Here is a 27,599-nt window from a genome sequence, read left to right as displayed (position 1 = left end):
CTTATTTCTGCCCTACAGGAATCATATTTCTAACTTCTTGTCCAGCCCAACAGTTTAAGATTATTGGAAGAAATTTCACTAGCCAAAGATTGATTATGCTTTGCTTTCCCTTTCACAGTGATTTATTGATAAATGGAATACAACTAATTGAACACATTGCATGTATCCACTGATACAACAGAGGCATGTATTCAAATTAGTATTGTATATATTAGCTTATAGGAGAATGGGTCATGTCTGTCTTACATAAATAAAAAGCATCTATCCATAATTCTTCCCTTCATGGACTACATTGTGTTGCCCTTCCCCGAAATTCATGTGTTGAAGTCCTATCCCCCACAGTACTTTATAATATGACTGCATTTGGAGATAGAGCCTTTAAAGAGGTAATTAAGGTTGAATGACCTCAGTTGGATGGGCCTTAATCCAGTATGGCTGGTGTCCTTATAAAAAGATACAGAGATACAGGGATGTCCACAGAGAAAAGGCTATTTGTGGACAGAAAGAGAAGACAGTGATCTTCAAACCAAGCAGAGAAGCCTCAGGAGCAACTAAACCTGCCAACATCTCAGTCTTGGGCTTCCAGCCTCCGGAACTATGATATAATAGATGTATGTTGTTTAAGCCACTCAATCTCTGGTATTTTCCCATGGCAGCCCTAGAAAATTAATACACTCTCTTTTTATTTGGAAGAAATATTTGAAAGAACTTTTGATATTTTATGCATTGCTATCCCCCAGGAAATAAATTAATGAATTCGTCTATCCTCAGTTTCAGTGTATTCATGATTCTGTGTTTTATTAGTAAGCCCTATCACTCTAGTCAAAGCCAGTGTTCATGCATTCTGTGTTCTTTTTTTCCTTCCCCCCTATATAAGCAGACATCGTATCCCTTAAAGAAGTCTGGTCATACTTGTTCATTTCGCTCCTCAGAAAAATCAACTGAAGTCTGCCTTTCAGATGCATTTTTCTTTTCTCATTTTAAATCAGTATAAATTAGGAAACCCTGCCTAGGTCTTTTACAAGAACTGTATACCCTACAGGTATCAGGGAAAGTCTGTACTTGTAATTCTGGATATTGGGAAACTGCTTGGTGGTTTATAAAAATATTATCTTATTTGATATTTTGTTTGTCTGTTGACTCAGAGAAATTTGGAAGGAGAATAAGGAGTAGGATCTGGGCTTCAATACCTTACCTCAGCCCCCTAAAAATAATTATATTCCCCATTAAAGCTATCTGCTACAGAAGGTCTACTATAAAAACAGACCACGTATTTTCTATGTGCTCATGAATAAGAAAAACTACATGGCTAGATGGAATTTAGGGCATCTTTAAAGCATGTAACTAGGAAGTGCTTAAAATTGAGTTTTATTAAAATGTCAGGATGATTTGTTTACCATGGCAATTACCTGATTGCTTTGTTCACTCAATGGAAAATTTTATTGTCACAATAAAGATCATACTTTTTAAAATTAAAATGGTCATAAATTGTTATACATTACGATCTTCAAAAGTATACTCTAAAGTCAGAGCTGATTTAACTGGAATTTCATAGATCAAAAAATTGTTTTGTTTTTGTTACTTACTCAATATACTGCCATCTGTATGATCAGAGAAGTAAACCTGAAGGACTTGATTGCATTGTAGGTATGTTAAAGTCAGCAGCAAAGACATGGAACCATCAAGTTCTAGATTTCCTAAATTTAAAATATTATAATTTTAATGAACCTATTCATGAAAAAACCCCACACAGACTATGTTTAAAATAATATAAAGTCTCTAAGATACAGTAATTTAAACTACTTCTACCTACTTTAGTGGATCTGCTAGAGCAAGAAAGGAAAGGTATAGTAACTAAGCATGTCATTTGAAAAAAATTATTCCATATAAGAATAATACTTGAATTGTTTTTACAGTAAATGCATTTTTATTGCCTTTTTACTGAAAATGTTTTAATGGACTTCTAGTGAAAGATACTGGGTTGTACACTTACATTTAACTCCATCCCTTGCTAAAACCCCAATAAATAACAGTAAAGAATTTTTATAAATGTATTAACCCACGGTGGGTAATGTGACATAAACATAATGGCAGAAAACAAGCAAGCAAACAAAACAAAAAAACAGAAATTGGATCAACATGGTAGAAGAAGCCTCAAAAATGTTAAACTACTGTAAAACACACACACTGACTAAAATAAAAAAAATTTAAAATGCCAAGTTTGGACCAGAATGTGGAGAGTGAAGGACATGGAGGAGAAAAGAAGAGAGAGAAAGATAGAAATAAGGGCAGAAAGAAAACAAATAAAAATTTCAGATGAGAAAAGCAAGAAACTATTTTCTGAGTGAAATAAATGGTGAATTCAAGAGACAACAGTACAGAATAATTGTTTAATCAAAGGCCCTAAGCCAAGCTCCTTGCCTCCCAGTCCCATCTTGTCTACTCACTCCTGCATGGCCTTGATTAATATCTTACTTTGTCTCAGATTATTTGTAAAACTAGGATGGTAATAGAACACACCTCATATGATTGTTATTAGAATTAAACTAATTAATATATGTGTTTTTCTTTGAAAACTTGTACTTGGCACATCACTAAATATTAGGAAATTAAAAAGCAGAATCTGATGCTTTGGAGGATATAAAGAAAGACATAGAAGAATGAGTTGAAGATTTCTTGTTCCTTCAATTGGACTGATGATAGTAGCACCAACTTAGAGAGGGACTGAAAGGGGAGGCAGATTTGAAAGATAACAATAAGGCCAATGTTCAACATTTAGAATTACCTGAGGGATATCATATTAAATTTGCTCATTAGGCAATTGGATTTTTAATCAGGAATTCAATGAGGAGATCTCTATTGGAGATAAATATTTGTGAATCAATTCTGTGTAGGAGCAGATGAAGTCATTCAACACAGATACTATTATTTAGGGATTTATGTAGATTCTGTAGATTTACAAAAGATACAGGTGTGCCCATATACAAAGAATTGAACAAAGAGAAAATAGAAAAGGCATAGTCAGATTTCAAGAAGAAATATGAAAAAAAAAACATAGAGATATTAAAGGAATAAAGATTTTCAGGAGTAAGAGTGCTTAAGATGACCAAATTCTGCTGTAGAAAATAGAAGAATATAAAATTTTCTCACTTCTTTGAGTCACCACTAGCAGAGCCATGAACATCCATATTTCTCATAATGGTCTGTTCAAGACAATTTAGGCTTTTTCTCTCATGCTCCTCAAAATTCAAGAGCCAACTGTGTAATCCAAAAATCACTTCCACATTTTTGGGTATTTGTTACAGAAGCTCCCCACTTTCAGAAACCAAGATTTATATTGGCTTTCTATTGCAATAGTAATTCCTCAGAAATAGAGTCACTTAGAACAACATAAATTTATTATCCTACATTTCTGGAGATCAGAAGTCCAAAAGCAGTTCTGCTGGACTAACATTAAGGTGTTGATAGAGCTGCATTCCTTTCTGGAGGCTGTAAAGGAAATTTAATTTTCTTGCGTTTAACCAGCTTTTAGAGATTGCCTGCATTCCTTGGCTTGCAGCCTTCCTCCATCTTCAAAGCCAGTAATGGCCAGTCAAGTTTGCTTATGATGTCATCTCTCTAGTTCTAATCCTTCTCCCCTTTGAGGATCCTTGTGATTACACTGGCTCCACCCAGGTAATGCAGGATGATCTCTTATTTTCAGGTCAGCTGATTAGCAAACATAATTTCATCTGCAACTTTAATTCCCTCTTTCTATGTCACATAACATATTGACAAGTTCTAAGGGTTAAGATGTGGACATTTGGGGGGCCATTATATTCTACCTACCACATCATTCCTGACATAGCTGAATGGAGTTCTAGGAAGTGATTATGATATAAACCAGATTACATTGTGTCCAGGAGTGGATGAATGCTGAAGAAGGAAAGACAACTTCTTTTATAAGAAAAACAGTGAATGGAAAATAAGTAAAAACATTAAGAATAGCAGAAATAGAAAACAGTAATTTCCTTTTGTTATTAAGATAAGTGATATTTCAACATGTCCATTGAGTGGTACATAGTGGTTTGCCAAAGTCTCATAAATATGAAGAGAATCCAGATTTTTAACTACAAGTTTGAATTTTGGAAATCACAAAATGACAGCAAGAATCAATATATGTATCATATAGCAAGCACATCTGCCAACTTCCTTGCCTTTATTTTAATCAGGCTTCTTTGCTTCTGTGGATTAGAAGTGAAAGTAGTAAAGTTACAGATCCTGATATGTGCTGAACATAAGAAAATTAATATCACAGTGCAGCAGCTGAGAAGATGGTCTCCACAAGAAGATTCTTTCCAAAGTGATATCACAACACATGCACCAGAAAGAACGATATTTACACAACTGATATTATCAAGTATTCATGTGGATGTGGAGCCACTGGAACCCTCACACACTACTGATGGGACAGTACATCATGCAACCATATTTGAAAGTAAGTTGAAACTCTTTCAAAGAATTCAGAAAATCAATTTTCTGGACAGATGTAGAACCTCTAAAGAACTCTACTGTGAGGTATATTACTAACAGAAATGCATATATATGTCAACAAACACATGGATGATGGGTTTTAGTCAGTCTCATTTGTAATAGTCTGGAAGCAATCAGAGTGTACATCAAAAATTAAATGTTTTACATTCATACCATGGAATACTATACAAAATTAATTACTGCTATACACAATAACATGAAGGAAACTCACAAATACAGTATTGGGTGAAAGTTGCTGGATTCAAAATACTGCCTATTTTACAATTCCATTTATATAGAGCTCTAAAACAAAGCAGCTAATGATTAAGTGATAGTGGTAATCTTTGTGAAGGAGGGGAATAGTTACTGGTGTAGAGCATAAGAATTCCTATGAAGCACTTAAAGTTCTATTTCTTAGTATGAAAACAGTAAAATTAAAAGTTTGTTTTGTAATATGATTACACTAGTATATTCACTTTGTGAAAATTTGTCAAGATACATACTTATGATTTGTGCATTTTAAATGTCTGCTACATGAATAAATAAAAAAGTGACATGAAATAGTATAATACATAAATTCAGAAGTAGTGAGGTAAGACATGTTTATGCCAGTTTGATGAGAAAATACTCAGGGTATTTGGTAATGGGGATGAGTGCAAACAGCCATTTATTTTTTAAATTCTTAAATTCAAGATTAAACAGAATTGGCAATAATCAAAGAGCATTTTCAAAATCAACCTGTAGATGATTGCTCATATACTCTACTGAAATCAGAGGATTTAAATGAGAAAACCAATTTGCTTGGAAAATGTTATTTTAGCCCTGAAAGTAGTAAAATTTCCAAATTATCATTAGGATTCCAAAGAACTTTTGATACAACCAAATAGAAGTTGTCATGTGCACAGATGTTACTATAGTTTACCCTATATTAACTATAATTTTAGTTTGTGATATTTCTCCTCTTTAAGCAAAGGCTATGATCCCAAATGAAATGCCAGATGGCAAAAAGGTTGCATCACACACTCAGGAAACCAAATCCAAAAAATTTTGAGGATTGTGTTTAACAGGCCATTGTTATATTTGGCCTAGATTATTTAAATATAAGCAGGATGTAAAGCCCAGACAAGAACTTATTTAAAAGTCATCTGACTTTTTATATTATATAATTTCTATACTTGTAATCAAAATCTTTTAATTCTCTAGTTGCTTTCCTTTAATGTACTGTGATGGCCGTACAACTACTCATTTTATCCCTTTCCCCAGACATAAAAGCTGGAATATTCATTGAGTGAAGCTCTGGATCATTTCGTAGTATCTACCTTTTGACTTCAAGTGGCTCTAGCAAGTATTTGATTTTAAGTATATTTTGTTAAGGAATTTGGCAACTGAAGAACATCACAATTTTTCTCGGATCACTACGTAAAGCCAGTTTTTAGCTCTGCCAAATAAAAGTGATGAATTAATTTAGAAATTTAAATAAGTCCCTGGATTTAAAATAATAAATCCCTTCTACTTCATAGCTGGAGGGAAATGCACATTTATAAAGATCTGGATAACTGAGAATATATACAAATGTAATATGTTCAATAGAAGACTAGAGTGCTTATTTTTATTTAAGGTGTATCACAAAAAATCATTCCAAACAACATTTTCTCCCGTTAAGTCAAAATAAAGAAACTCAATCACAAATATTTTGCTTAAAAAGTTTCTTCTGTAAAAGTAAACATGGAAAGTAATAAAACTGGTACTGACCAAAGATCAGCTAATTATTTAGGAAACAATGATTCCTATAGATGGAAATGCTATTGTATTTTGAAAAGATCATCATCAGAAAATTTGGGTCCTAATCTTTAATTTATCCCTAATTCACTCTGAAACCTTGAACAAGATAGCTAAAATTTCCGGCTATTTCCTCCTCTGGTAGATATTTGCACTTGATGTTGGTAGGCATTTGCATTTGATGTTGCATTTGAGGTCCCCATAATCCTATTATCTCTTAAAGCCCATAAATTAACATAAAAATCCAGGAAAGTGTGATGTGTGTTGTTTTAAAATTTATCCTTTATGCTATTTATACACTGTAAAGGACACAATCATTAGTTTTCAAGTGTCTTAGCATCAGATAACATCTTTCAGATGAAATCTTAGCACAGAGCAAAAACTAAGAAAATAGGTAAAATTGGGACTGCTCCTATTAAGGTACTGGGGAGATGTAGGACTCAATCTCCTTCATTTTTGATTCCTAAATAGAACTTTCCAGAATCTCTAAGTTTCTTTAAAACACAGTTCAAAAATTGATAGTCTATGATAGTACACATTTGAAGTAAAAATATCACATTTAAAAAGGAATTTGTCTGAGGCAAAGGACAGGGGAGGCAAGTTCCTCCTAGAATGACTTTGTTCCCTTGGGCTTAGAAAGTTGTTTTTGTTGTTTTGGGGTTTTTAAAAATTTTTTCTTTTTCTTTTTTTAAGATACTTACTAGTCTCTTAAGGTAAGCAGGGGACGTTTGGGAAGTGGTAAAAGGATTGGTGGGCTTTGGATATTTCTGGAACTATACCTCTGGCCCAGGTACAGAAAGAGCAATGGTGGTTGCCACATATCTGGCTTGCCTTTTGTCTCTTTTCTCCTAGGAATGCTTTTGTTCTCTCAGGGTACTGGACATAAGTAGTCGACCATAAACCTAACAACTGGAATTAAACTTTGTAACGATCCCCACGGGCAGGACAGCTTCTAGTTGGCTGTGGCTTGCCCCTTTCTCAAAATTTGCATTTTAAAAAGATGGTGAGATTAGGGTTCCTGGAGAAGACCAAGTAGAATGTTTTGTAACTCAAAGTCAGTTCCTCCTAGAATGATTTTGTTCCCTTAAAGGCCAGAAAGAGGGTTTTGTGTGTGTGTCTTGTTGCTCTATTTCCTGAAAATAACTTGGGGATGCTCCTGATTGTTCCACCTACTGCTTTGACTCCTTGCATCCCACCCGTTCTTTCACTTTAAGAAAAAACAAGTAATTGTTGCAGAGGCCTCTGTGTTTTGTAGCTGCCCTTTTGTAAGAAGAACTTTTCCCAAATAAAACAATTTTTAAAACCCCTAAAAAAAGAGGGATTTGTTACAGTTGAAGTTAATTAAACTGAAATCTAATTTAGGCATCTCATTTGTGAAATTAGAGAGGCTTAACTTTACCTAATATATGATGGCTAATTATTGTGGTCAGTGACAAGGAAAGGAGAAGAAAGGCATATACTGTTGTTCTCTAGAAATTGTAAAGTAGAAAATAGGCAATAACATGTCATATTCCTGGGTTCCATACCATATCCCAGAGTCTAAAGCATTAGGAGTTGTCCAGAGCACCAGTCATACTGGATTAGTGACTCGTCCTACTCCTTATGACCTAATCTTAACTAAGTACGTCTGCAATGACCCGGTTTCCAAATAAAGTCACGTTCTGAAATACTGAGGATTAAGACCTTAACATATGAATTTTGGGGGTACGCAATTCAACCCACCACACTGGTGGCGTTTCAGCCAGGCATAGCTGGGATAGAATTTTAAGAGAAGATAGCAGAAGAAACTAATGACTGTTACAACAAAACAATATTTTCTAAGACATTTACCTTTCTTGTAGGAGTCTTGTTGGCAGTTGCAAATCACAAGGATAATGTTCTTGGAGAAATACAGGGTAGTTAGCTAGTGATACAAGAAGAAACACCTAAAAAAATGTGACCTAGTCCAGTCCAGCTAAAAAGCATTTAGCACAACGTGAGGACAAGTATTACCATCATCTATTATGGCCACTGAAAAGGAGCTGGACAATGCGACCATATCATTTAACAAACCAATACCAGAAGGATGTGAGTAGCGAAACCACTACCTTTTGACCATGGGACCACAGTGGTACACTACAGAAGACTCAGTAACCTGAAACTTATCATTTAGGGAAACAAATGGTCAAGAGAAAGTCTGAACTTGAACACAGATGTCTAACCAACCTGCAAAATGAAACCAGAGGGAACTTAACTCATTATAAGATATTCAGTGAACAAAGATGTGCAGTGACTAAGAGAAAACAATTCAAATAAAATAGAGACACTTTCATGGCAAAAGCTGAAAAGTACTTTTAATATCTGGTCTCTGAGAAATTATTTTAAAAATCTGAGTGTACCATAGAAACTTAGAAAAGTGAAAGTACAGAAAAAAATAGCCTAATTAGAACTGAGATTAAAAGCTAGAAAAAAAAATTATGAACCCATTTGTGTCATTTATAATGAACTAACAAAAGATCCATATAACAGTTGAAATTGTGTATTTAGTTCAGCTTGCACTAATTGGTTATATTCACATAGCCTTTATATTTCTGAGTCCTTTACTATTCATTCATTGGTGTATTAATTTTTTCAATACTGAAAGTTGATTATGTGTCAGTTACTATAGTTAAATGCTGAAATACAAAGATGAATAAGACAGATTTCCTGTCCTCCAAATGTTCACAGTCTAGTAAAAGAGACCCATTCGTGTCTGAGACCAAGAAATAAACAAAGGGTTTTAGGAAGCCTAGGAAAAATAGCTTAAAGAGTAGATCTCATTTAGTTTCCTTCTAGGAAGTAAACTTTTCAAGCCAAGGAAAGTAGAAACAACTCCTTCAGTTGCTGGAAACCAAGCAGCTTACAGATGATACACCTGTGCCTGACTGATGAGCTCCACACAACATGCGCTACCCTTGATTGCACATCCTGTTGCTATGTCTGACAGTTTATGGATCACTTAAATAATTTACTCAACCAAGTGTCCAAAAAGGCATCTAACCCCAATTAGGAAGAGCAATTTACAAGGCATTTAGAACTTACATGGGGAACATCTTTCCCAGATGATGTGTGACTAATTTCATTTTCAGCACCTACATAGCAAAGAGCAATTTCTTTGGGCAAATCCATCACACAAATATGTGTTTTCATCCAGTAATTCTCCAGGTTAGTCAAAAACCTGTGCTCCTGTAGACTATAAAAGAGAACATGTAACCTTGCCAATTAGATCAACTAAATGTGCTCTGACATAGTCTTTAAAATTTCATGCTTTCTTTTCTAATGAAAATTTGAGAGTGGCTATTTCCTTCCTATTATTAATAGATGGAAGTGTAATGGGAAGGCTATTAAAGATAATGTAGTTAGGAGTGTTTCTAGACCATAAATATTCAAATAGTTTATCAGACTGATTCTCATCCTAAAAAATCATTCTATATCTGTTCATCTATAAAATGGGAATGATAATAATATAATGCAATACAAAGCGTTCCAGCAAAAATTAAATAACTCACATAAAGCTTTTAGAATAGTGCCTGGCACAAAAGAAACTTATAGAAGTATTAACCTTTGTTATTCTTTAAATTACTAAGTAAATGATAATATGTAATAAAGGACAAAGACCAAAGTCTGATTTCTTATGATTATCAACTTCAAAAAATATGCTAAAAGTGAAAACTGAGGTAGCATACATGGGCATACTTTTAATTCAACCAATTCATGTTTCCAAATTAACTTCATTTTGGTCATCTAGTCACATTCTGGGTATATAAAAAGGGGATTTAAATATTGTCCAAATACCAATAGCAAGTATATTATTATAGCATAGATTCATAACAAAAGAAAACAAAAATTTTAGTGTATGATATATACAGGCATACCTCAGAGATAATGAGTGTTCAGTTCTAGACCACTGCAGCAAGGTGAATAAAATGAGTAATGCAAAGTTTTTTGTTTTCCCAGTGCATATATTTACACTATAATGTAGTCTGTTAGATGTGCAATAGTATTATGCCTAAAAAAATAATGTGCATTCCTTACTTTAAAAATACATTATTGCTAAAAAAAAAAAAAAAAGCTAACCATCATTTCAGCCTTCAGCAAGTGGTAGTAGTAACATCAAAGATTACAGATCACCCTAACAAATAAAGTAATGAAAAAGTTTGAAATACTGTGAGAATTACCAAAATGTGACACAGACACAAAGTGAGCAAATGCTATTGGAAAAATGATGCCAACACACTGGCTTGATATAGGGTTGCCACAAAACTTCAAGTTGTTTAAAGAAAAAATAACGCAAGATCTGTAACGCTCAATGAGGCAAAGTACAATAAGATGAAGTATGCCTTATAATAAAATGAATATTGTTGATCAAGTAAAAAGGCAAATATGGTTAGAAATCTTAACTTAATGGTTAATAATGGGACATCAACTTCCTTACAGCATCTTTTTCTTTAAGCCCTCGGAGAGCATTAGTTTCCTCATCTGTGACATAGAAAAACTGCACTTACTTACAGGAACACCCTACAGTTTAAATGAATACAAACTGATTTCTGTATCAACTACCAGAACCGAGGAGGTGAGCTGATTTGGTATATAGTTAAAAGTATGAGTTCTATTGTCAAAAAGCTTTGGTTTAAAATTTGTTTCTATCTTTTGTTAGTCTTCTAGCTTCATCAAATTATTTAACTTCTGAAATAAAGCGTTACAACAATAAAGAAAATGCTGTAAGTAAAATAAGGGAAATAACGCTTTGCTTATAGTGTTCTTGTGGCCGTTGAGAGATGAAATTCAAATTAATTATTACTCATTAAATATTACCATTACTCATTGCTACTGAAAGTTTAAAAGAATAAACGACAAATAATCACTATCTTCATGGAGGTTATTAAAGTATTATAAAAGAGGTCTGGCTTTTTTCCTCTCATAAATAAAATAGTTAAACCTACATAATTTAGGTAAAGTGCATAAAAGTTTTAATAGGATTCAGAGATTCAAAATGTTTTCTAATCGTTAGTTATGAAATACATAATGAACATACACACTTCAAAATATGCCATTGTCTGTTTATCCTTTACAAAATTTTCAAATATTTTTGGCTCCAATTAAGTTTGAAAAGAAGGAAAAGAGATGAAGATTAGAACAACAAAATATAATTATGTCCGTGGGAAATTTTCCTGTATACTGAAGTTAATGTTTTTATTATGACAACCTGAGTTATTTTATTACTGCAGGCCTTCCGGATCTTTGTTTTACATTTCATCTAAAATACATATGACAGGATTAATTTCTTCCTCTTCAAAATATGAATGGTATTAAAATTACTTTTAAAAGCTTCAAACCAACAGAAATTCAAACAAACTAAAAGAGGAAAAATATTTAATTTTATGCCCAAGAATACAAAGCATGACTGCATATCACAACTAGTATGGATTGTTCTTAACGCACTGCTATGATTTTTTATCTGATAATTCAGAAGGAATGAATTTTTATTGCATGAGTACTGCTGCAGTATGGTTACTTCATTTTACAACCTAGCTTTTGAAATCACAGACGACTGTCTGGGTTTTGAAATGTTCTTAAAATTTCTAGTGCATCAAGAGCTTTAAGCAATGCAGGCCTGTTGGGTGCTGGTTTTGCCTTGCTTTTCCCTTCCCGTGAACAGAAGGAACAACATGGGAGAGCGCTTGCCCCAGCTTATATGACTGCTTGAACTCAGTGAACACCATCTGGAGGAAAAGAAAGCTCAGTATTTGCACACATCTCCGCACAAATAACATGCTGCTGCAAAACTCATTAATAATTGTATTTAGGAGGCCACGATTAGCTATTTTTACATCTTGGTGCCAGGGGGAAAGTAGAAAATGAATATTTATCATTCCTCCCTTGCCTTAATTTGAACAGGCTGTTAGCCAGTGTAGTAACCTATGTGAGCAATATCCCTGAAACGTTTAATGTGGAAATGGGTGCTTTCCCTTTTTTCATTCTCCATGGGAGAGGATACATAAGCACACTAAATGATATATTTAAAAATGCTTTATATCCTGTTTTTATTATTTTTCATAAAAAGAAAGTGAACACGTTCTATGGTAAAAGGAGTCAACGTGCTTCTTGTTAAGGTCCATACAGCCCTGAGACTGTTTTCCATCTGAAGTCAGCTGTCTGAAATGCAAGTGCCTGCTGTACGATGGTTCTTTTTAAAGTACTTTAGGTGGGATTTTCAAGGAGAATTTAAAACACACATTCACTAACCCTTTTTTCTAGAGAGAATGACTGGAATCAAAACAATCACTTTTCTTCCTTTATCAACTATGAAGTCTTATATTTTCCCCTTTCCCTGTGTCCCTCTCTCTTCCTCTCTTTCTTAAACGCATACACACGCACAAGTGTGCGTGCGCACACACACACAAAACCAAAACCCTAAGCTGTGTAACTTTAGTGTAAAATGATCGTGGGTAAGGAAAAAAAAAAAACCTTTGAAAAAATTCATTTCTGTAATAATGTCATACTTTTTCTATCCATTTTTTCCCCTTTAGTTTAATTAGAATAGGCCTTAGTGAGGACACGTTTCATGTACATACAGTCGTGTTTCCCATGTACTACCAGGACTTTCCAAACTTTAACATACGTGCATACAGATCACCTGGGGATTTCGTGAAAATGGAGATTCTGATTCAGCAGTTCTGTAGGGAGCTCCTTGCTAACCGGCTCCCAGTGTTTCAGATGTGTGGTCTGAGGACTCTCTTAGAGTAGGGGAATTTGAAACCATTTACCCCTCCCAATATCCCTCAAGGTAGGAACAACTAATATTTCCGTTTTACAGGAACCTCAAACACAGACAGCGTAAGCAATTTTCCCAGGGAAAAAATTAAGTTAAGTAAAATTAACAATTAGCAAGGGGTGTGAATGTGTATTTACATCTGGGAAATTCATCTCCAGGGCAACACACTTTTCATCTCAACCCCACACTGCCAGGCAGTTTGTTGAGGCTAAGTATCAGAATATGTGCTCACAAGGGTAAGGCACAGAGAATCTGCGACGGGGGAACAAAGGGGAGGAGGCAGGCATGAGCCAGAAAGGAGGGCGCATGAGGGGAACAGGAAAGGCAAAACAAAAGACCAAATTCCTGATAAAACATATGTGCTAATTATTTCCTTTCCATTGTAAGAAACCAAATCTGTGTAGTATCCCCACCTGATAATTACACGCAGAAGCATTTCCTTGATACTCTCTGAAAGGCAATGACTAGTAAACTGAATTTGTCTCATTTAATTAGGTTTGTCCTACTTCTGTTCCCTGAAATTATTGATTGGCTATCACTTATGGACAGTCAGCTTTGTCCGAAAATAATATAGCCATTCCAATTTTTTTTTTTAAGATTAGTGTTAGCGTAGTATATTGTTTCCCATCCATTTACTTTTAATCTGTGTATGTATTTATGCAGTTGGGTCTTGTTTTCTGATCCACTCTGACAATCTCTGTCTTTTAATTGGTACATTGACACCATTGTAGTAAAAGCGATTACGGATATGGTTGGATTAATCTGATGTGTTCATTATTGTTTTCTACTTGTTCCCCTTGTTCTTTTTCCTGTTTTTGTCTTTCACTGCTTTCTCCTTTTTGAGGTTTGAATTGAGAATTTTGTATGATTCCATTGTCTCTCATTTCTTAGCACATCAGTTATACATTTTAAAAACATTTTTTTTTGTGGTTGTTCTACAGTTTGCAATATACATTTGCAACTAATTCAAATACTTTTACATAACATGACACTACTTCGTGGGTAGTATGAATACCTAATAACAAAATAATCCTAACCTTTCCAATTTTTTGTATCATTGCTGCCATTCACTTCACTTACAAGGCTACACAAGCATATATGTGTATATATATACACACGCACAAATATACACACAAGATGTATACAAAAAACTACATAATTAAACAAATTGTTCTGTTAGGTCAATAAAAGTAAGAAAAATAAAAGTTTTTATTTTACTTTTCTACTTTTTCCTTATAGTGCTCTTCCTTTCTTCAACAAGATTAAAATTACTGAACTTATTTTAACATTTCTTGTAAGGCAGGTCTACTGGCAACATGTTCCCTCAATTTTTGTTTGCTGAGAAAACCTTAATTTCTCCATCACTTTCAAAGGATAATTTTGCAATGTACAGAATTTTAGGTTGGTGGGGTTTTTTCTCTTAACATTTTAAATATTACAACTCCACTCTCTTCTTGCTTGCATGGTTTCTGAGAAGTTGGTTGTAAGTCTTATCTTTTGTCCTCTTTAATGAGCTTATTAGTAGACTGGACACTGGATGAAGAAAGAATTTATGAAATAGAAGCTGTATCAATAGAATCCTCAAACTGAAAAGCAAAGAGAGCAAAGACTGAAAGAAAGCAGAATGGAGTCTCCAAGAACTTTGGAGTAACTACAAAAAAATGTTAACACACACATAATGGGGATTCCACAGGAAAAGACAGAAAAGAACAGAAATATTTGAAATGATAATGCCTGAGAATTCCCCCAAATTACAGCCAAACACTAACCACAGATCCACAAAGCTCAGATAACACCAAGAAGGATAAATACTTACCTCCCCCCTCCTAAAAAATAAACCCCAAACAAACAAAAAAACAACACTAGGCATATCATCTTCAAACTGTACAGCAAATCAAACAGAAAATAAATCCCCAAAGAAGCCAGAAGGTAAAAACACCTTTACCTATAGAGGACAAAAACTTACAATATTTATTTTTACATTATACACACACACACACACACACACATATATGCACATAGAGTAGACAGAGGAAATAAGAAATTAGAGAAAAAGTGCAAAGAATCAGAAGGTCCTAATTGCTTAAGATAAATTATTACTTTGTGCCTGTCAGCTAGAAAGAGAGCTCCGGGCTACCCACTGGCCTCAGGAATTAATCCTGCTTATTGTTGCCATCACTTGGTAAAAGGTGTAGGCTTATAAAGCAGAGATTCCTTTAGTGAGGTCCCAGAGGTGTCTGCATTTAAGGAAGCCCTAACAGAAATGCATATTCTTATTGAAGCTGCTCTAAAATATCTAAGAGTAGAGCAGAGGCAGAAATGGAATGATATCAAAAGGAAGTGATGTGTGAAAAAAGAATCTCTTGTACAGCTGTCCTTTTCATTTTAATCTTAAAAGGACAGGATCAAAAATGAAGGCCTTTGTTTTCTAGTATTTTAATCCTGAGCAGCAGGCAAAAGAAAGGTTTAACCTCTTTTATTCTTAGATGCTCTAAATTTAAGTCATTTCAAAATCTTTCACTTCTTTGAGAAATGTTTATTTGGTTCCATGAAAAATGTGGCAATACACTTACCAGTACCAATAAAAAACGGTAAGATAGTTGAAACAATTATTTCTTTTGAAATAATCATGAGATCTGAAATATGCAATATTTGTCACAAGCATTTGCAACAAATTATAGTGGAAATACAAAAACCTGGTAGGCTTCCAAAGTAAGTTCTCATAGTTATACTCTTTATAATAGACTCACCTTTAATGGGTTATCACTTTTAAAAGGCTGGTATCAACCAAATGATCCCATTTTTCCTTAGTTCTCTTTATTTTTATAAGGAGATCTCTATACCCTCAATTTTTTTATTCCAGCAATTCTAGTCATTTTTTTTTAATAAACTCCCAGATTTAAATTTTACATCTCTGACACTTCTCCTGGCTACTTAAGTTCTCGCATCTTTATCTGCAGCTTAGGCTTCTGCTTATAAGGCGAACTGCAGACTCCCACTGCGTCCTTTTCAGGACAATGGGTATAGAGTCACTGATGACACCCTTTCCCTCCATAGTCCCTGATACCACTGCCATGACATCGCTCTTCTCTCAGTAGTTTTCCTAACCTCCCAATGCCAATAATTTGGTCTTTGTCCCTTGGGGATGATGGCAGAGCTACAAATCAACACTTCTGTGTAGGTGACTAAACAAGATTGGCAGGTGCTATCTGAATCTCTTCAGCTCTATTTTTACTGCTTAATTCATAAAGCTGAAAACAAGCAATCTCAGATTCACAGATTTTTTTTTCTTTTTCACCCTCCGTCCCACGATGTCAAATACTGGCCTCAACTGAGTGGGAAATGGAGCTGTGGACGTGACTGACAGCCTCCTCATGGAGAGTCACGCACTTCATCAAGTATATTGGGGCCTCCATTCATTCATTCACTTGTTCGTTCAACACATATTTAGCAGGGACAGGCATTATAAGAATAAAAATATGTAACAGGCGTTGGATCAGGCCCAGAGAGGAGAGAGAGAAGAAAACAATGTGTACAGCCCTCATCATGACAATCCAGTGGGGTGCAGGACATTACATGATTATATAAATTACTTATTATGATGTGTCTGAATGAAAAATAAAAGATGCTTCTGTGGAATAAAAAATGAGTACATGAGGAAGTGACTTTTAAAGTGCAAGCTGGAGGATAGATCAAAGATAACCAAATGCAGAGAGGAGAATGCAGGGAAGCCCAGTAAAGATTCCAAGTTAGGAGGCAGACCATGAGGTGGACAAACACATCAAAGGGCAGTGTGGCGATTTGCAGATCTATGTTGTTATTCATGTACCTCTGTTACCTCTATTATGTTTACAAATTATGGCATGTTTTTAAAGTTAAACGCCTTATGTTTTAGTACCTTTAACTGCACTTTTTTTCTGCTTTTTCTGAACAGGGGCTTCTACTTTAATTTTGCACTTCTCTATGCTTTGCCAGCCCTGACCCCTGAAGCCATGTAGAGGATGAATTAGGTGAAGATGTGTATAGAGGCAGGAAGAATAGCGGGAACAATTTCAGTGTCGCATCTTTCCAGTAATAAAAAAATTGAAATCTTTATTTTCCCTTGATTTGGTTGGCTACCTTCTACAGCAGGTGCTTATTAACAAGGCCTCTAATCAGGGGCTTCCTGGTTCTGGACCAATACACACCCAAGTTTTTTTAGTTGGTGTAGTTAATTATTTGCATGATAATTCTCAATTATTCTCAAAATTCATTCTTAAATATTTCAGTATAACAATTCTTAAATTATTTTTTATAAAACATGCTATATGTATTATTCAAATTGAATATAACGGAATTGAATTTTAAGATTAAGAAGAGAAACCAGATTTTAAGAGATTATGAAGGGAGTTTATGATGTAGAAATAGACGCCACATGTGTGGAATCCATTTGTGAATTTTATAAACATATGAAGAGGCCAGAAAGATGAGTGTGAAAACTAAAGTGTGATACTGTTTAATACTGACTGCGTTTCCAAAAATATAAATGTTTCAAGGTGAATATTTGAGCACCAGATCAATTTGACATCATCTTTCTGTGGATCTCAACTCTTTCCTTAAGATGAGGAAAAGAAATATGTGCTTCTAGGATTCAGGAGCCAGAGATTATGGCATCTCCCATAAATGTTTGTATTTTTTATAAATTGCTTTTGAATCCTCAATCTAAAGTTAAATTAATAGTTTTCATCAAACATGCATTTGCTTTCTTCCAAATCTTCTGAGTCTGTAAATGTTGGGAGTTATCTTATAGGATGCTTTATTTTTCCAATAAGTATGTTTCTAAGTAAAAACTGCTTCTTAGATTATGGACCAGAGAGCAAGGCACAGCATAAGCAGGATGCATTACAAATTGATATTCATAGAAACTGTCATTTTTCTATTCTTATTTCACAAGCCAGTGCATAGCCTGCCTCTTCTTTTATGTCTCTTCAGAACAATAGAACAAGGTGGGATGACTATCTTATGATAATATAGTATTCCTTTCTTTATATTTTGTTAATAAAAAAGATAGTATTTGTATAAGAAAGAAATCAGGAGAAAAATATCAGAAGGGTAACAAAATCAGAAAAAACATCTTATCACAGAATGTCTCAGTTTCTTTTTTGCTTATTTTCCAACAATTTCAGTGCCTACACATTGCTGCTCTTTGTGATAGGCACTTACGAAACATACACAGATATAATTTTGATCACGCCCTCAAAGCTTCCTGTCTAGTCAGAAGATTGTGTGGCAGGTCTTGTAGCACATTTTGAACAGTAGCAATTTTGAACTCATGCAAAGCACAGATCTCTCAGAAGGCTGTCATTCCATCCCACAACCATTTTTCCAGATAAGAAGCAAAAAGTCAGTATAATTTCAAAAAAATTTATAATTTAGAGGTAATTGTAATTAAATAAAATATGTATCTATTTAAAACCTGATTTATCTAAATAATCAAAATACACTTTAAAAGTAATGACCTTTACTCACCTTTTAAATAGGCTTTTAGTAACAAATACCAGAATTTTAGATCATGGAGTATCAATAAACAACCACTTTTAATCCACTTTCTTGACTGTAGATTAGCCCTCCCCATCCTCTGAGACATAATGACTATACCTTCAATGCCTAGAGAAGACCTATGGAGGTGGCTTTCCGGTCTGTCCACACAACTTGGCCGCCTCCAGCTGACTTACATGCATCAATAGATTGTTGGGTGTATTCCTCAAACTGTCTTACATTAGATAAACTTGTTATTCTAACTACACAATATAATTAATACTACTTTAAAAAATGTTTTATGGTAACTAAATTGAATATTTTGGAAAAGTTTAATAAAGATGAGCTATTTTAAAAATTGCTATCTAATTAGGTGTGGGAAGGCTAACAATAAAATTCTGAGAAAAATATTTAAATAATTCTGCATATGCTCTGCACAAAGATAACATTCAAATCTGTGATGTTCCATTAAAAATAACAATAATTACAAAATTCTGCATGGAGATTGCATTACATTATGTCTTAAGTTCTGAGAAAAAAATTAAAAGGAATACATTGTGGGTATAGTTTACATACCAAAGAAGACAATTTTTTAATCAACAGACTCATTTTTTTAAAAAGGTCCCGACAATTCCTGAAACATTTGATAAATAAAATGCACATTTTTGTATTTTAAGATAAAATAAAATAGTTGAACAGTCATGAATCTTTTAATCTTGTATTTTAATCTTCTTTTCTGAATTGATTATTAAACCTAAAGGCACCACCAAAAATTAGAGCTCAGCAATGAAGTCCATAAAGTTGCAGGATAGAAAACTAATATACATAAATTTGTTGCATTTCTGTACACTAATAATGAACTGCCAGAAAGAGAAATTAAGAAAACAGTCCCATCTACCATTGTGTCAAAAAGAGTCAAATGCCTAGGAATAAATCTAACTGAGGAGGCAAAAGATCTGTAATTGAAAAACTGTTAGACACTGATGAAAGAAACTGAAGACAATGCAAACAGATGAAAGATAAACCATGATCATGAATTGAAAGAATATTGTCAAAATAACCATACCACCCAAGGCAATCTACAAATTTAATGCAATCTGTATCAAAATACCAATGGCATTTTTCATAGAACTAGAATAATTCTAAAATTTGTATGGAAACACAAAAGACCCTGAATAGCCAAAGGAATCTTAAGAACAGAGCTGAAGGTATCATGTTCCCTGACTTCAGAATATACTCCAAAGCTACAGTAATCCAAAAGTATTTGGTGCAAAAACAGACACATAAATGGAACAGGACAGAAAGCTCAGAAAAACCCTCACAGTTATGGTCAATTTATCTATGACAAAGGAGACAAGAATACACAATGGGGAAAAGACAGTCTCTTCAGTAAGTAGTACTGGGAAAACTAGACAGTTGCATGTAAAAGAATGAAATTAGAATATTATCTAACACCACATATAAAAATAAATTCAAAATGGATTCAGGTCTAAATGTAAGATCTGAAACCATGTAACTCCTAGAGGAAAACACAGGCAGAACACTCTTTGACAAGAATCAGAGCAAAATTTTTTTGGATCTCTAAGGCAAAGAAAACACAAGCAAACTTTTTAAAAAAATTTTAATTAGTCTAATTAAATTTAAAAGTTTTTGCACAGCAAAGGAAACCATAAACAAAACAAAAAGACAGCCTACTGAATGGGAGAAGATATCTGCAAATGATATGGCCAATAAGGAGTTAATATCCAACTTATATGGACAGCTCATACAATTCACTTATATGGACAGCTCATACAATATCAAAAAGAAAAAAACAACTTAAAAATGGGCAGAAGACCTGAACATTCTTCTAAAGAAGACATACAGATGGCCAATAGGTGCAGGAAAAGATGCTCAACATTGTTAATCAGAGAAATGCAAATCAAAACCACAATGAGGTTTCACCTGTCAGAATAGCTATCATCAAAAGACCACAAATAGCAAGAGTTGGTAAGAATATGGAGAAAAGGGAACCCTCACACATTGTGAGAATGTAAATGGTAGAGTCACAATGGAAAACAGTACAGAGATCCTTCAAAAATCTAAAACTAGCAAGTAGTATATGATCCAGCAATTCTACTTTTGGTTATGTATCCAAAGAAATGGAAAACACTACAACTCAAACAAAACAACAAACAACTCCATCCAAAAATGGGCAGAAGACCTAAACAAATATTTCTCCAATGGAACATACAAATGCCAATAGGACATGAAATAATGCTCAATATCACTACTGATCAGAGAAATGCCAATCAAGTACAATGACCTCACACTGGTCAGAATGGTCATTATTAAAAAGTCCACAAATGACAAATGCTGGAGAGGGTGTGGAGAAAAGAGATCCCTCCCACACTGTTGTTGGGAATGTAGTTTGGTGCAGCCATTATAGAAAACATTATGGAGAGTCCTAAAGAAACTGAAAATAGACTTACTCTACAACCCAGCAATCCCACTCTTGGGCAGATATCTGAAGGAAAATCTGATGAGTATTACAGCACTATTTACAATAGCCAAAACATGGAAGCAACCTAAACATTCATCAGCAGATCACCTGATGAAGACATTGTATATATACACAACAGAATACTACTCATCCATAAAAAAAAAAATAAAAATGCCATTTCCAGCAACATGGATGGACCTGGAGATCATCATACTAACTAAAATAAGCCAGAAAGAGAAAGAAAAATACCACATTATATCACTTACATGGGGAATCTAAAAGAAAAAAAAAGAAAAAAAAATGAACTTATTTATAAAACAGAGGCAGACTCACAGACACAGAAAAAAAAAACTATGGTCACCAGTGGGAATGAAGTGGGAGGGATAAATTGGGAGTTTGGGATTTGCAGCTACTACCTACTACATATAAAATAGATAAACAAGGTCCTACTGTATAGCACAGGGAACTATATTCAATACCTTGTAATGGCCAATAATGAAAAAGAATATGAAAATGAATATACATATGTATACATGAATTGCTATGCTATACACCAGAAATTAACACAGCATTGTAAATTGACTATACTTCAAAAAAAAAAGGAAGGAAAACACTATTTTAAAATGATATATGCACCCCAATGTTCATAAGAGCATTATTTACAGTAACAAAGATATGGAAGAAATGCAAGTGTTCATCAAAAATGAATGAATAAAAAAAAAAGAAAGAGTATCACACTAAGCCATAAAAAAGAAAGAAATTTTGCCATTTGCAATGACGTGGATGGACCTGGAGGGTATTAAGCTGAGTGAAGTTAAGTCACACAGAAAAATAAATACTCTATGTTATCATTTATATGTGTAATCTAAAAATGAATAATATAACAAAACAGAAAACACAGATAAAGTGAGTAAACTAGTGGTTACCAGTGGGAGAGGGAGGAGAGGGGGAAGATCAGGGGTAGGGGATTAATACAAACTCCTATGTACAAAATACTCTACAAGGATATATTGTACAGTTCGGGTAATATGACCAATATTTTATAATAACTCTAAATGGAGTATAATCTATCAAAATTTTACATCACTATGTTGTACACCTGAAACTATAATACATGATAAATTATACTTCAATAAAAAATTTAAAAATGAAGTTTATGGTTTCTGAAAAAAGTAAATTGATCATTCATTCTAATAGTATCAGCAAAAAAGGTTATTATAGTGGAATAACGATTTAGTTGTAGACTGATACACAGAGGTGAACTATTAAAGAGAGAACACATATTACATTTTCAAAGATTTTCTTGTCTAAAATACCTATTTCATCAAAATCCTTAAGGTAGTTTTAAATGTCCCTTCAAATTGAATGCCAATTATTGTTTGCACAAAGGTAGGAAGAGGTGGATCTTAAAACAATAAAAAGAACCTTAAAATATTTTTCAAAAGATGTTTCTCGCTTATTAAGGCAGACAATATAGGAACGGATAAACATATCAAAATATCTCTGATTAAAATCATCTAGCACTATTCAAAATTTTCCTATCAGTATAGTATACACAATAAAAGAATTATTAACACTGGATCACCAAAATTTTATATTTAAAAAAGATAAGCCAAAGCTAGGGTGAGCCTCTCTTTAAAATTTTTATAATAGTTGGCTATAAAGATTTAAACTACCTACCACATAGTAGGATGTGCTATGTCTTTCCCAAGTACTAGATAATTCTTACCCTGCTGTCCTGTGTTCTTAGCAATTTAACACCAAATTCCTACTCAGCAGACTCCTTAATTTCTGCAGCACCTCATCTCCTATCACTGTTCCCTTCTTTCTGCTCACGTAAACCTAGATGCAGAGTAAGACAGTAGACCTCAGCCTGCAGCTTGCATTACAATCACCTGGAGGGTTCCTTAAATCACAGGCTGCAAAGCTCCACCCACTGCCCGCTGCGTGCCAGATTCAGTAAGTCTGGGCTAGGCGCTGATAATTTGCATTTCTAACAAGTTCCCAGGTGATTCAGATGTTGCTGTTCCAGGCATATATGTTGAGAAGCACTAAAATATAAGGCTTTTTCCTTGAGTTCTCCCAAAACATTCATGCAAAGAATTTGTTTATTTAATATACTCTATTAAAGACTGGGACCAAAGGATTTTTCATTGCATCTGAATGAATAAACTCATACTAAATAGTAAATTTCTGATTCTTTGACCACATTATAATGAATTCCTTACTACCCTACGTTTTCCACAAGCTCCGGCTTCCCTCACTCTTGCTCGGTGTCCTCCTTTTCCTCTGCTTTCTCCCCTGTTGTGGTTTGATCCAGCACCAACACTCTTATTAACTTTTTATACAGAGAGCTTTAACATTGTTTACAAATCATCTTCACCAAATTTCAGGGATCCAAACTCCCCACCTGAAACCGACTTTCAGAGTATTTGGGGTAGAGTAGGGGAGAGCCTCCTAAAAAATGCTAATATCCGCTCTTTTAATAACATTTTCCACTTTTCTACGTAGATAATGAGACCAGGTTTGCCCATCTTCATTTGAAACGCTGCTCTTATAATTAATGGCAGAAACAGTAGGAAACTAGTACCTGCCTCTTTTTCTCCTTGTGAACTCAGGGATGATAGGAAGTAAGCAACTCCCAAGCGAGCAAAAGAGAGAAATGCTTTTTTTTTTTTTTTTTGACAGTTTTACAGTGGTGGCATAGCTGGTAGCACACTCGACTCAACTGGGTCACTATGGGATTCATTAGTGCCAACATATTCATAAAAAGGGGACAGGAATAAAAACACACAAAGTCAATTCTGCATATGAATGAGCCAAGGGAAGAGTAACCTACAAAATAAGATGAAAACCTTGCCACTAAGCTCTTCAGCTAGCTAGCCAAGGTTACACAATTTCACTAGGATGTTGGAGGAGACCTGCTCCCTCAGACTGAGTACATCACACTTGCGGGAAATGAGAAAAAAGTCACACTTGGAAATTTAATGGAAACAAACTGTAATCCCATCTCCTAAGAAAAATGGCGCTTTTATTCTGATTTATGAACAGTAAGTGTGTTTGGAAGTTGATTCCAGTTGTCTATAGCAATAATTTCACTTTCCTACTGACAAATATTTTAAATAATCATATAATGAATTTTAAGTCTGTTAAATCAGAGTACAAATCTTTGGCCCAAGGCCTCTTACCTGTTTCCACTAACGTTCTTCAGGGGAGAAGAAAGTGAAATTTTGCAGCAGGAAGTCTGAGGACAAAATCCAGTGGAGCAGCAAGCATCACGTTCCTCTGAAATAACAAAATACACCCTAAGTTTTCCCAGTATGTTGGCATTTTGCTGCCTTTATATTTGTTTTTGACTTAATATCAGTTTAACCAGTTAAAGATAAACAAGTTTGCTCTCACTTTGATATCAATCTTGAAACTGAGTTGCATTCAAAGACATACCTTCCTGTGAGTCATTGTGACAGAAAAATTTATCTTTCTTAGAGAACGCCAAATGGATATCCTAGCCACATTACATAAATAAACTTGCTAGGTTGGCGTCTTCCTCGCCTTCTGTAGCTGTTCCCAGAATCCTCTTCTTTCTCGGGGTATGGAAATCCACGAGGTTAATTACCCAAATATGATTCAGCTGGTTTGCAGCACGCTTGTAAGAGATTTTAAGGGAGAAGTCAAGCAACACCCCAGCTGTTCTTTCTTTTCTAATAATCTGCTTCTTTGCAACACTAATTACAGGGACCATATCCTTTCTGGGACGGAATTTGTATCTTATTTATTATTTTTAGTTCCTTGCAAGTGCAATGCTCAGATCTGGATTCAAAAGTCCTTAATATTAATTTTGGTTGTCCCATGTACTAGATGTGTAATGTTAGGTAAATCACATAATTTCTCTGCATTTCCTCTTTATTCTTACATAAAGACAGAGCTAAAGTAACAGAACCCTCAAATTAGTTAACAATAATGAAAATATAAGTTAAAATGCTAAGCAATTTGTTATTATTTCTGAATATTATACAGGGATACAAGGGCAAACACATAAACATGTAAGTATGGTGATACAACTCATAAATGTATGTTCTAAAAATACAATAGAGCTCAACAGCATTTTAAGAGTACCATTTATATATAAAGCAGGAAAGAGAAGATCTTGACATAATACATGAATGAAAATAATAATATTTATACAGCATTTCTATTCCAACCTTAAAAAATAAATCATTTCACCATCTGCAATGTTTCATAATTAAACAAGTAAAAATTCTTATAGAATTAAATAAGATAAATTGAGTGTCAGGAGTCAAAATAACTCAAGTTGAGATATTTTAAAAACACATTGAAATCATTGAAATGTAATTTCAACAAATGTCTTCTATTAATGACTGCTGATTCTGCTTTATCTACTAGCTGTTGCCATGCAACCACTTCTCTCCAATTTTATCATGTACCGGAATCACCTGGAGGGATTGTTGAACCACGGATCTCTGGGCCCTCCTGCTTATTTCTAATTCAATACATCTGTGCTGAATTTTTAACAATTCCTAGGTGACTCCGATTCTGCTGGTTTGGGGAGCACACTTCGAGGACCACTGATATGAAGGCTAATGGATTTATAATGATGGAGCGAAGCACAGAGGGATGGCTATTGAATGCTGTGAAGAATCTCATACCAATGCTCAGCATATATGGGTTGTGATCTTAGAGGAATATGGGGTACATTGCTTGTTCTTCTCAGCAGTAGGTAAGTATTATTATTCTCAAGACGTAAGGTTGACTTTGACTATACAGTATTCCTTGTGAAATGGAAACTAAGTGTACAAACTGCTGAGATCTCTGAAAAGAAAAAAAGGAAATGCTGGTTTTGCCTCACACTCCTCTCTTTAAAATAACTGTGTTTTCATGTTAGTTTTATGCACCAATAACTTAAGCCTCAAGAAAACTATTATTCTAAGCTTACACTCTGGTTTTATTATAAGTTGGGATGGATATAGACTCAGCTACTATAAGAATGAGGCTTAAAAATACAGTGAAGTAAATAAGCCAGAAGTTTGTGCCTCTCATTTTGGAACAGAAGTGTAGGCAGACAGGTTCTGGCTCTACACAATACATGACCTTCATCTCTGCCTCAAAGGTTACATCTGCAGTTGTGGGCACACAACTTGAATCCAAGCTGAAAATGACCAGTAAATTGTGCACATCACTTTACCAGCAAGAACTTAGGTAGACACACCTGACTGCAAGGGAGGCTGGGAAGTAAGTCCAGCTCAAACCCAGGGAGGCTGGGGACTATGTGAAGGGGGAGGGGGGGAGGGGATTCCACTACTAAAATGAAAAGAGGTGAGAATGGATCCTGGGGGAGAGTTTAACAGTGCCTACTACAGACGAGAGTATAACAGGTGAAATAAAGCCACTCCAGCTCTAGTGGAAACAAAAGGCCTTGAATAGACTTAACGGAGTCTTTACAGAATTTCTGAAGGCGGCTACTTGCCTAAAGAGACTTACAGTATTTTAAATTTAACATTCCAGAGATGAATGAATGGCACACTTTATTTTTAAAGAAAACAATTTAAGGAAAGACAGAGTAAGCTTCTTTCCTTTCACTGAATGGTGGTCCATTTTTGTGTAGGGGTTACGTTTAGGAGGGGAAAGGAGAAAACAGTAATACTACTGTGAAGTATTTTCTATTTTTTATGACAAAATATAATTCATATAGCTAGTAATAAAGAGAACATTTATTTTTATTTAATTATTGATAATTTGAAATTGTAGTAGAATTTTAAAGACCCTCTCTCTCAATTTTTATGTTTATGTGCTAGGAGACTTAGGTGAAAGTAAACACTGTTGCAAGTTTAGTTCCTTCATATAAACCAGTCTAATCACCTTTATTTTTGCTTAAATGAATATCCTGCTCAAAAGTTATTTTTATTGCCTCTCTCTCAGTGTTCTTACTCCTAACTTTCATTCTTGTGCCTCCGAAAAGATTGAAATTTAGAAGTACAATAAACTGCTGCCAATAGGTTTCACTAAATCAAGGTAAGCTGGTGTTTACAGGCACACTGACCTCTTTTCAACTGAGATAACGAGGAACCCTGCTAATATAACAAGTGCCTGAAGCCTACCGTCTGTTCTAAAGTGCATTTGGTTCTCAGGGTGGGTCATGAATATCTGAGTATGTGATTTCTTTTGAGAAAGTCACAGGACATTTATGTATTCCACATAATAATACTTGTCTCTACTCAATTTTTATGACTTTGTGCAACTACAGGACATAGATCAGCTCCTTCCAGGTGTATAAACTTCCTACTGTGAAATCTGACACTTTGCAGAGTGCTTTAACACCTATAAACTCCAGAAGTAGTGACAGTTTTCTGTACTTATGTACAATGTTCCATTAGCAAAATCTTGTTCCGTGTATGTGAAAAGCTGAGATGAAAGCTGGGACGCCAGGGCAAGATCCAATTCACATAATACTCTGAGCCGTGTGACAGATTGGGAGCAGTGCTGTGATATATATTTTAT

General features: G+C 34.5%; 1 long non-coding RNA gene across 1 annotated transcript in view; it reads right to left on the bottom strand.

Moving 5' to 3' along the window:
* LOC140700231 (uncharacterized) overlaps positions 1-27,599 on the bottom strand; it is a 196,520-nt gene that overhangs the window by 78,062 nt on the left and 90,859 nt on the right. Inside the window, exon 2 of the long non-coding RNA XR_012078580.1 lies at positions 24,272-24,368. This is a non-coding gene — a long non-coding RNA (uncharacterized lncRNA). The remainder of the gene's footprint in view (positions 1-24,271; positions 24,369-27,599) is intronic.

This window comes from Vicugna pacos, chromosome 12, assembly GCF_048564905.1.
Source record: "Vicugna pacos chromosome 12, VicPac4, whole genome shotgun sequence".
NCBI lineage: Eukaryota > Metazoa > Chordata > Mammalia > Artiodactyla > Camelidae > Vicugna > Vicugna pacos.
Note: the sequence above shows the minus strand (reverse complement) of the source record. Positions and strands in the feature narration are given on the sequence as shown.